Below are 12199 nucleotides of genomic sequence, written 5' to 3' on the forward strand. Positions count from 1 at the left end.
ATGTCACTGTCATCATCTGTCTGTTTTATGATGTAACAAAACACTTTGTTTAATATCTAGTTAAGTTAAGGTACAATGGTGAGTTAAGGAAACACCGATTTGGGTTAAAATGACTTTCACTAAGGTTAAGGAGGGTTTGTCGTCATGGTTACATTAATAATCTCCCAGTGAGGATGTAACAACACTCCAAATATGTTTGCTAAAATGTTTGTCTTGTTATCACACATTACATTTACGTGTATTATAAATAGTGTATTGTAGGTGGGCTATGGTGAAGTTATGTTTCTATTTAGTTACTTGGTATTGATGTTTTGAGTACAGTTTTTTGGTTGTTGTTGTTTATGACAGGTGATAGTTTTAGTGTGCGTGGGTAGAAAAAGTTTGGGACAACATGGTGTGAGTCACTGTCAGAGAAGTCTGCATAATTGTGTTTGAATCAAGTCTTACTTTGTATTGCATCATGTACTGTAAGCAGGAACACAACATCTAGTCGGTAATGCAACAATGGATATTAATCACCCTCTGTGATGTTGTAATCAAATAAAACCTCAGTCAGGTTTCCTGCCTCCTGGGAGCACTTTGAGTTTTCACCACAACGCTGGATTTCATTCAAGTCAAATACTTTGCAGACTCAGTGGCTGAGTATCGTGAAGCATGGTGAAACTACAGAGGTCATCATGGCTACAAGAAAAAAGTGTCTAAGAGGCCCCCTGAGCCCTGGGCCTGTGGGATCCATCCGTCCTCCCCGTCCTTCTCTCTCTGTGGCTCTAATGAACGTCACCTGACTCCCTCCTTCCATCATAAGTACTGATGCTTACATGTAAACACATGTTGGGTGCTTTGGGGAACTCGCAACCAATCACCAGAGTAAATGTTGCCATTATATGTTTCTGCAAACCACAGACACATTTGCAGGTTATTATGTAAGAGGTTAGGTTGAAACTTTACATTTCTGCAAACCACCATGGTTAACTTTTGGTTAGGCACAAAAACCAGTCAGGGTTAGTAAGGAGAAGATCATGTTTTGGCGTAAATGCCCGGTTTTAGGGGCACATTCCCTGCTGGAAAAGCGTCAATATGTCTAATTTAAACAACCTCTTCTTGTGGCACTATCTTGGCAGGAAAAGCAGCAATGTCATGGTAACAAACAACAGCTTGTCGTGCCACTATCCTGGCAGGACACACAGCAATGTCTAGGTAAAAACAACAGCTTGTCGTGCCACTGTCCTGGCAGGACACACAGCATTGTCTAGGTAAAAACAACTGCTTTTCATGCTGCTTTCTCTGCAGGAAACACTGCAAAGTCACAGTAAACAAAAACTCTTTTGGTGTCACTATCCCGGCAGGACACACAGCGATGTCTTGGTAAAAAGAAACCTCTTTGATGGCACTGTCTTGGCAGGAAACACAGCAATCTCTCTGTAAAAAAAAAAGTTTTGTTGTTTGTTGGTCTCTAACAGTGGTCTGCAGCTTGGCAGGTGTCACACTATTCACCATCCCCTCCACCTTCCAATGACTTTGTCCTGACATTTAATTTTGGTGACTGAACGCCACAACCTGAATTCAACCAAATTTCAACGTCTGACGAAGTTGGTGGCCAGCTGGGTAATTATCCACCAGCATGTTTATTCATGTCGCAGCAACTACTGAATATAATAGTCCAGTGATCGCGATTAACTTAAAGCCTCAGTGTGTAAAAATGGTGAGCAACAGTGACATCAGCGGTCAAATTCTAGATTGCAGCGCTCACTCACTCACCCCTCCCGTCGGGTAAGTGACGGTGGCCTCGTAGGACAAAAAGCCTTGCGCAGACAGCAGAGTTTTTCGAGTTTTTCAGGAGTATCTAGCGACGAGGTGAATATTTATTTAGGAATCTAAACCATGTTACGATATGTTATAGCTTACCAGTGAGATACAGGTTATCTGTGAGATATATGTTAGGAGTGTTTTATTTCTAATTGTTTTGGTAACACGAGCAAACATTAGCACAGTAATGCTAAAATAACACGTGTTATGTGATAGTCACGGCACAGTGCGGCAAATATAGGTTGGTACGATTATAATATATGCGTCTCCAGAGTGTTCTTCCACAGGACACAGGGAGATGAGGAAGAGGGAGAGGGAGAGGAGGAAGACCAGGGAGAGGAAGAGGGCGAGGTGGTAGAGGCGGTGCTGGAACGGCCAGGCGAAGAGGTGTGTCTCAGCTACCCAGAGGGAAGAGGAGGAGGAGAGGGTGGCAGCCTTCGCAGCAGTGCGAGAGGAATCAACAGATTAGGCTGTAGGCTAGGCTAACCATTTAGCTGTAGCTCTGGGATAACGTTAGCCAAGGCTAGGATAAGGTTAGCACGTAAACGTAGCCGTCACTTGAACTTAGACGAGAGGGGAAAGTAGTTGCAAACATGAAGCCAAAATGATTTTAAAATATCAGATTGAATTACCTGTCTAGCAGAAAGCAGGCAACCTCCGCATCCCTTGTGAAATCCTTCTCCTTCAGGAGTTCTTTCCACCTGGAATAAGCAACGCTGATACTCACTCGCGTTTTGTCCCATCCTCACTTATCTGATCTTTTTCTTTTATTTGGTGGCGTGGTTTCCCTCTTACGGGGCAAAACATATGTGTGCTCCTCCATTTAAAGTGCGACAGAATCATAAAAGTACAAAGCAGGTTCACGCAGAAGCGTCCCGGATTGATCTTCACCTTAACGTCTCCAGTGACGGCAAGTTCTAGGTAAACGCGAAAGGCGAAGCGCGTATATCCCTTTCGGCCACTGTATTCAAATATGGCGACGCAAGACGGCAGCCTCCAGCAGACCGAGCCCTGCCTGTGTATATATAGAGAAATCATTCTAAGCGATAATGAGAAAGCTTCCATTTGTATGTGAATTGCATTGCACTTTAGCAAATATATATTTATGAAAGCAATAGTTGATATTTGCTAATAAACAACCACGTAAATTACACGTTGCAACTTTAAAAATTAAGGCTGGTGTTTTTCTGTTTTGTTAATCCAACTAAAAGACCCAAACTAACACCACGTTAGTCCGTCTCTCAATAGAGTGCCCCAGGAATGAGTCCTAAAACCCAGAAATGAGTCGGCATATTTGCACTCCTGGGGCGGTACTCACAAACACTCTGAGAACGCTCTCAGAGAGCTCCGAAGTTAGCCTTAAAACTTTTACCAAAGAGTCCTCGCTTAGGAGAGATTTGGGGTCAGAGCAGCTCTGAACAAAGAAGGGACAGAAACTTCTACCTGAGCGAGGAGGTGTGGTCGACCCTGTTGCTAGGTGTGATGCATTCTTTCAACGGATGTGATTGGTTGTCACAGACACATCCTTTTGTGAGCCTGCAGGATGTGGACATGAAATGAACTGCATGACAACATGAGACTGTGAAAGTGTTGTCATTGTTAGTGTGATCACTGCTAATGGAAGGTTGAGACAGACTCAACTCATCACTGCTGCACTTTTTCCAAATATTTTAGTGTTGTGATTATTTTATTGTTGGTGTAATGGCGTTAATTGGGAAATGTGTGTGGATCCCTAATAAGATCGACCACACATGTAACCCCTGCACAGTCTAATCTGTAGCATTTCATTTATACTCACTGTCATCCAGTGTTTGGAGAATATTTCTCCGACTCCTTTGTGTTTCCACCATTTTCTCCTCTGATTAAGACACTCTTAAACCTCTTAAAAGTCCTCCTCCCTGCTCCTGACAGTTTTTCACCTTAGGAGCTCTTTTAAGGTCTGAGATGTTCTGTAAATAACTTTAATCTTTACAAGGACCTAGTCTTAACTTTAACTGGAAGTGGAAATTCTGAGAAAACTTAACAATTCTAAGTATTTTCTTAGAATATCATCACCAGGAGCAACTCTTATTACTAGGAAGCTTTGTAAATATGACCCCAGGCAATATGTTTTTTGAAGGAGTTTTTGGTTAGATGCCTGATGATCTGTGGTTAACACAGGCTTGAGAGAGTTTCACATTTTTTTCTTTGACAAAAAATAGAAAAATATCAGTTAATACTCCACTGATTGGATTATTTGGTGTCTTTAAAAAGGTGGTTGCTAACAAGTAGCTAAATGAGACTACAGAACATCATCACACCGACCACAGCTTTACAGCCTCGTCGTGGTGGGGATGTTCAGTCATGTGACTGTGGTGTAGTTTGTTTATAGCCTAACGTCAGCTTTTTACTTCTGGCGATTGCATTTGGTTTCAATAATCATGAAAGTGGTGGTTTGTTTGTGAAATGTATCTCACTGAACAAAACATGTATCAAGTATCATAAACATTTGTTACAGTTTTTTTTGCTATAATCCAAATCCATTGGAAAAATACTGTTGATGTTTTGACCAGGGAACCAGGGCGACACTAACGTCCGTGTCGGCCTACATAGAAACATCGTCCCTGCAGCACTATACAGTGGTGGAAAAAAGTTTTCGGACACCCCATGCATTTGTGAAATATTGCATTAAGAATCACTCTTAGGTCTTCAAGTGCAATTTCTTTTAGTACAGTCACAGCCAAAATACTAAATAAATCCTAAAAAAGCCGTTAAAAACTTAAAATTGATTGGTTCCATAAAAATACATAAGAAATTTTGAGTATTGGGTCATTTTGGTACCAGTGATGAAGGACGTTCTTTTTATTAAAAGACACAATTTTTGTTGCCAAGCTTCGTGTCTACATAAAGCCAGCACATTTGAACGTTCTTCAGACACAAAAATGGCTAAAACAAGGAACCTAACGCAGGAAACACGCCTGAAGATAAAGATTCTCAGCCAGGAAGGGTACAGCTGCCGCCAGATAGCCAGGAAGTGCAGATGCAGTCCTTCAGCAGTTGGATACACTCTGCAGAAATACAGACGAACCAACAGCTTGGAAGACAAACCAAGATCTGGGCATCCAAGGGTTTCTTCAGCAAGAAATGACCGCATCCTGATCCGCATGTGCAGGCAAAACCGCCGAATGACATCACAGGAGCTTCAGCAGCAGTGGTCAAACCAAACTGGTGTCCAGTGTTCCACCCGCACTGTACGTGGCCGACTTTTAGATCATGACTTAAGGTCCTACAAGGCTATCAAGAAGCCCCTGATCAATGAGAGACAGAGGTTAGCCCGGCGTCGTTGGGCCCAGGCACACAAGAACTGGACAGCCAGGAACTGGAAGAAGATTTTGTGGTCAGATGAGTCCAGTTTCCAGCTTTATCTTCCTCCTACTAATGTGAGTGCATGAAGGCCAGGCGAAGCATTATCTCCAGCATGTACAGTACCTACTGTCAAGCATGGTGGAGGCAGTATCATGGTTTGGGGATGCATGAGTGCTGCTGGTGTTGGTCATCTCACTGTCTGTGATGGCACATTGAACTCTACCAAGTATTGGACCATTCTCCAAACCCACATGCTCCCTTCTGTGCGTGCACTGTTCCGTCGAGGTAAGAACTGGATGTGTCAACAAGATAATGCCCCTTGCCACACATCCAAGGCCAGTAGAACTTGGCTGCAGGAGCACAGTATCCAGGTCTTAGAGTGGCCAGCTCAATCCCCGGACATGAGCCCCATTAAAAATCTGTGGTGGATTATCAAAAGGTCTGTTTCAAAGCATAAACCAAAGAATTTAGAAGAATTAAAAGCAGTAATTCAAGAAGAATGGGACAAGATTACCCCTCAACAGTGTGAAAGGCTCGTGGGGAACATGCCAGCCAGGATTAGAACTCTGCTACGTGCCAATGGCAGGACTACTAAATATTAATTTGATGATGTGATGGTTTATTTATTTTTTGTTGAGTTTTGAACACATTCTCTGTTATTTGTTGACTTTGATACCGACAATGTTGAGAACTGACATATTGAAACTGTCAAGAATTTAGTTTTGTTAGTTTTTCTTGTAAACAATAAACAAAAAAATATAATTTGTATTTGTTTGTATCTGTCTAATGTAGCCACACCTTTTGAAACACAAAAAAAGATTTTTCCACAAATATTTCATGATAATATTTGAGACTGTGTAAAATTTTAAGGGTGTCCAAAAACTTTTTTCCACCACTATATAAGCTGTGTCTCAATTCAGGGGCTGCAGGACGCGGCCTTCGCAGTCTATGTTAGCCAGGTCCTTGGAAGACTGCATCAGCCAAACTGAACAGTCTCCGAAACGGGACAGTCTGGTCTGTGGAGGATTTCCTGGTTGCATCACTGGTTGTTCTTGCCCGACCTGTTGGCATTCCTGTTACCTAGCAACCAGCTGTGCTTGACAAGTGAAGGTAATTAGTAAAGGCCTCTTGTGTTTAATAACATTTGCACTGTTTGCTATTCAAGTGAGTTGAAACCCAGTATGTAGATTTAAAGATGTAATCTGCAGCCACTGCTGTCGGTGGTCTGTTGGACGCCATAATAAAAGCATCCCAATCGTCACTGGCACGCAATGCATCTTGGGATAGGCTGGGCCACGAAGGATTCTTCCATTGCATCCTCCAATTCTGGGATAGAGGGCTGCATCTCATGGACGCATTTGAAGGAGCCTTCCAAATTGGACAGCCTTGGTCGCGCTGATGTGACACAGTCGGTCTTCAAATGCAGCCTTCGAAGGCTGCAGCCTGTGAATTGAGACACAGCTATAGTGTATGACTTCCTGTCTGTGTCTCTCAGCTCCAAGCCTGTTGGTTCCTCTTGAGGACGTAAATCCTTGAACATAGTTTTACAAGTAATTTCCTAAAACAGCTGCTCACTGTTGTTTTTACCAAACAGGAAATAGTGCATTTGTCGGGGACTATTTTCAGCGGCGGATTAAACCATGCCATTCTCCAACAATTGCTTTATTGCAGTCTTCACCACAAAACAACAATCTTGGCCTTCTCATGAGGTCTAACAGCAGCCCTGAGCTCATCTAGACACTGTGCTTCCCTTCACACACACATACTGAAGTACACGTCACATCCTCACAGGTTACCCACAAGGCCACCGCCCTTAAAGGGGAAAAAGGGTGAGCCAGTTACGAATAAAAAAGGTTTGTGTAGGAGGAAGACTCACACAGATAAATCAGGTGAGAGTGATGAACTGATGAGTTGGCTCATGAGGAGCAGGTGTGATGCCTCCATGTAAAATCTGTTTCTGTATCATCCATGATAGTTTGTATTAGTTTTAGTATCTTATTGTTGGGGTAATGTAGGGATTTTACTTCCTTAAAAAACATGATGATGTTTGTCTGATTTAAATACACTGCTCAGAAGAATTAAGGGAGCACCTAAATCACACATCAGCTTTTGATGAATGAATTAATCAAGTTGAAAATGTTTACTGGTGTACATTGTATAATTTGTTGAGAACAAAATGACGATCCGTGGAAACCAAGATCATTAGAGGACTGGATTCAAAATCACACTGAAAATCAAAGTAAAATCACAGGCTGATCCAAGTTGTGTGAACTTAATCACGGTGACTCATGATGTGACTCAATGGTCTGTTTGGCCTTCCCGACAATGTCTGGGCCTGTTTCTGATGAGTCTGCGGATAGCGTCCTGGGTGATCTCCTGTGAGCTCCTGGACAGTGTGTGGTAGTACTTGGTGGTGTGTGATGCACTGATACATAACGTCCCATAGGTGCTCAGTTGGATTCAGGTCAGGGGAATGAGAGGGCCAGTCCATGGCGTCAATGCCTTTGTCATCCAGGAACTGCCTACACACTCTGACCACATGAGGCCGGGTATTGTCCTAAACCAGGACGAATGGGTCGGGGCCAGGGGGCAGCAGGCCAAGCAAAGCACCCCAGACGTCCCTCTACCCAGCAACGCTTTCCAGCTCCTCCTGGGGGACCCTGAGGCGTTCCCAGGCCAGATTAGATATGTAATCCCTCCAGTGTGTCCTGGGTCTACCCCAGGGCCTCCTATCAGTGGCGCATGCCCAAAACACCTCCAGCAGGAGGCACCCAGGTGAATCCTGATCAGATGCCGGAACCACCTCAGTTGACCCCTTTTGACATGAAGGAGCAGCGGCTCTACTCCGAGCTTCCTCTGGACGTCCAAGCTCCTCACCCTATCTCTAAGGCTGAGCCCAGACACCCTTCGGCTGCTTGTATCTGCGGTCTCTTTCTTTCGGTCACTACCCAGAGTTCATGACCATAGGTGAGGGTTGGGACCTAGATTGACCAGTAAAATAAAAGCTTTGTCTTCTGGCTCAGCTCCCTCTTCACCATGACGGTCTAGCGCCCGCATCACTGCAGAAGCCGCACCAAACTGCCGATCCTCTGACCCAGTGAGAAAAGGATGGGAGAGTGCGTTGCTTCCAATTTAGAAGGATCAAACGTCTTGCCAGGAGAGCAGTGAGAGCTGTAACCACGTGGGCTTCATTTGATAAGATAGCACAGAATTCCCTCAAAGTTAGACCAATAAGTTCGCAGACTAGGTTGGTGTCCAATTAGGTTTCAAACATCTCACTAAAGCCTTTAAGAATACATATCCAGAAGGTGGTGAGGTTGGACATAACCAAAATATATGCATTAAGTCTGCTGGTGAAGCAACATTCAGAGATGTCTTTACCAGTCCAGCATTAGTACGATGAGGTCTATGTACCACTTTTAGTTGTATTAAACTATGTTTAGCAGATGTGGATGATGCATGTATCAGGTCTAAGATGGAGTCCCATTGGTCAACTGTCAGAGCTATTCTAAGATCAGAGTGCCAGGCCAATTTTATATCATCAAGGGAGTGAGAATTAATATTGTTAATGAGCTCTTGTATCAGGAATAGCAATCCTCTACCATCTGAGTTCAGTTCAAGGATACAGTTGACATGTGATTCCACTGGTTTATTTAGAAATTAATTAAATGTGTTTTTTACAAAGCCCCTAGAAAATGGTTCTTAGGTAGATCGTACGTCTGGGCTAACTGAGAGAAAGATGAGAACATGTCTTCTGTGTATGAATTATTGACTGATCTGATCCCCTTATTAAACCATAACATGAATTCATAACCTGATATTCTGCTCTGTAGGTTTCGTCTTGTGTCGTCTGTGTACATAAAGTCTGTTGGCTCTCAGGTCAGTTCACTTCCTTCCTCGTGAACCAACTTCTGCTTCATGGTGAACTTCTTTGATTTACTTCACTCCATGTTTGTGTTTCTACTCACTGAATTTGTTACCAGAGACATCGTCAGAGCTCCGTGTGTCACATGGGTTCATCTCAGAGGTCACTGTTGTCGTCAGAAAGACAGGAAGTAAAAATTACCCCCCGTGTCTCAACATGAGACATTGTGACATCCCTGACACCCTGGGATTTTCAGCTTTACTCTTTTCCTTTCATTATAAGTCTTTATGAGAAATTCACAAAAGAACCTCACCTCAAGGTCAATTAAGTAGCCATTCTGGTTTCAGTAATATCACATGATCTTTATAAGCTGATAGAGTTTGCACATTTGTCAGGAAAGAGTGGACTTTGAAATTTTCATCTAAACTCTTCTGAGCATTATATGGACTAACACACATCTGTTGGCTTTGACATAACCTCCCCTAACAACCATCAACACAGGACACACAGCATTTTGTTTTCCATCGTTGCTTTGGCTGTTCCAGCGTCCACCATTTTCTTTACTGACAAAAGTTACTGTGAAGAACTGACACTGTTTGGTAACTGGAGATAGCTGCTGATAGCTACTGGGGAAAACAAAAGCGCTATCCTCTTCCTGTTTTGGTTGTTCAGTGGTTGACAAACTTTCTTTGTGCCTTAAATGGAGCCTTCATTTGTGGTGGCAGACAGAACTTCATGGTGAAAGTGAGGTTTATAACCCAGAGGCGTATTAGCCCAGTCGCCAGAAGACAATGTTGGTATCGTACATTTCTGCAAACCATGAAGACGTTACATTTGTACGTTTCTTACATGTGATATCAACTTTTTATTTATGAACATTTTTTACATTCAGTAAGTACAGGAATGAAAGAAAAAAGAAAAGCAGTACACAGCAAAAAAAAAGGTCATGGAATATATAGAAAGTCATGACAAATGTTCCTAATTTAAATTAGGGTGACACACAGGGTACACACAACAATCATGTGAAATCCGTCTCATTGGCTAAATAAAAACGTCATTTTCTCCCCTGTTTCTCTCCCAGTTCTTTTTGAAGTTGAAAGAAACAGATCATCTCTTCCAGAAAATATAACCATTTTTCTGGAGCCAGTATTTTGTGATGGCCTTTTTACTTGCCGTCAGCAAGACCTTTAGTAGATAGGTATCATCCTTACTTAGTCTGTCAGGGCTATGTCCAAGATAAAGGGACGTGAACGTTGTACTAAGATACTGACTTTTGTAAAGTAACGTAGTGTATGAGCTGACTTTGTCATTGGAAGGTGGAGGGTGTGTCACATGGACGCCTGCTAAGGTGCAGACTACAGTTTGACACCAAACAAAACCGTTTGTGTTTAAGCGACTTGTCACTGTTTTTCCAGCGGATATAGTGCAACGAAGAGTGGTTGATTTTATAACTCCAAACCGCTGACAGCCGTGGCAGAGGCATTATGTTGTGGGGTTGTCGGTCCCATTCTTGTAAGTGTGATATCTCAGGAACGCCTTGTACAGATTTCTTTAAATTTAAACTTTCACTTGGATTAAAAATTGAACTGATAAGAATTTGGTGGCCAAAGGTCAAGGTCACTGTGACCTCATCCTCCTTATTCTTGTGAATGCGCAACACACTCACTCTGACGTCGTCACACATTGACGTTTGGTCATGGACTTTCCACGTCCACATATGACGTGCAAGGTACCCTGGGTGTGTTGGTTGTTGACGTTTTGGGCTGCCATGTTAACTTCAGCCTGTTACGTGCATTGTCTGTTTTCACAGGAAATGTTCAGTTTGTGTTCAGTCTCTTTCAAAATAAACGCACTACGTCAGTGGAGCACTGCAAATTTTTCCGTCAATAACAAAAGTACGTGGTTAGGTTAAGAAAAAGGTTTTACAATCGTACAGGAAGCAAACACTGGCCTCCCAGGTGAAAGTCGGAGGTTGTTGGACCCGTCCACCACCACTCCTGCCCACTCTACTCAGACTTCTGCTGCGTTAACTTTTATTCTTGTCTCACCTTGTTTCCCCTGACGTCGCCGAATGCCATTAAACAATAATAGACAATAAACAATACTAAACAATAATAGCGACCGGCCACGTATCAACGATGGATTTTTTTGTCAGTGTCTAACGCTGGCGGTCACTGACCAAGCACCGGTTGGCAGCGACGTCGTTGAAAGGCGATATCTCAAAACCACCTGAAGGGAATTTCCCGAAATTTGGCACAAACGTCCAATTAGTCTGAACAATGTACTGATTGGAATTTGGTGGTTAAAGGTCACAGGTCAAGGTCACTGTGACCTCATAAAACATGCTTTTGGACATAACTTAATAATTAATATCAGAATCAGAAATACTTTATTAATCCCTCATTACAGTTGCTCTGATGTAAAGAATATGGAGTTATATTAAGTAAAAATAAGAGTATGAAATATAAGTGTGTAAATATAAAGCAATAAAATAAGGTAAGTAGAAATGAAATGTGCATTGAATTAAAAACAAATTGCATTACCCTGTTTAACACCAGTACTGAAGATATGAAATAAAATATATATCATCACTGTGCTGAGGCTGTAGGTGTGAAAATATGACTACAATACATACATCAATAGAATAAAGTAAGAATAGAATAAGAGTAAATATGTACAGTTATGTACATAATATGCTAATTATGACAAAATTTCACACAAATGTCTGATAGGATGAAATGAAGAAGTAATAATATTTTATATCCAAAAGGTCAAAGGTCAACTTTACTGTGGCATCATAATGTTTTGCCAAACTGTCATATCTCAGGAACAGAGGGGGAGACATTTGGTCAGATACTGAACTGGTGACACTAATCTTGCATGCCCACCTTGAAATGCTGATCGTATAGATCTGTGCTGCCGGGGGGAAGATGTGTGTGAAACATCCATGTTTTCACAGACATGGATGTTAACTTAAAGAGAAATTTGACTGGTTCATGGAGGCATATAACCACGAGTTGGTAATTCTAGTGTACAATATTTTCTTTCTCAAGTGTGGTGAAGTAGAGCTATAAAGTAAGAAGTACTCAGGTAAAGTTTAAGTACTTGAGTACTTAAACAACAAAAAAAAATACAAAATACGACCACAAGGAGACAAAATATGACCACGTGCAGACACAAAAC

This window comes from Epinephelus fuscoguttatus, linkage group LG18, assembly GCF_011397635.1.
Source record: "Epinephelus fuscoguttatus linkage group LG18, E.fuscoguttatus.final_Chr_v1".
In the NCBI taxonomy this organism is placed as follows: Eukaryota; Metazoa; Chordata; class Actinopteri; order Perciformes; family Serranidae; genus Epinephelus; species Epinephelus fuscoguttatus.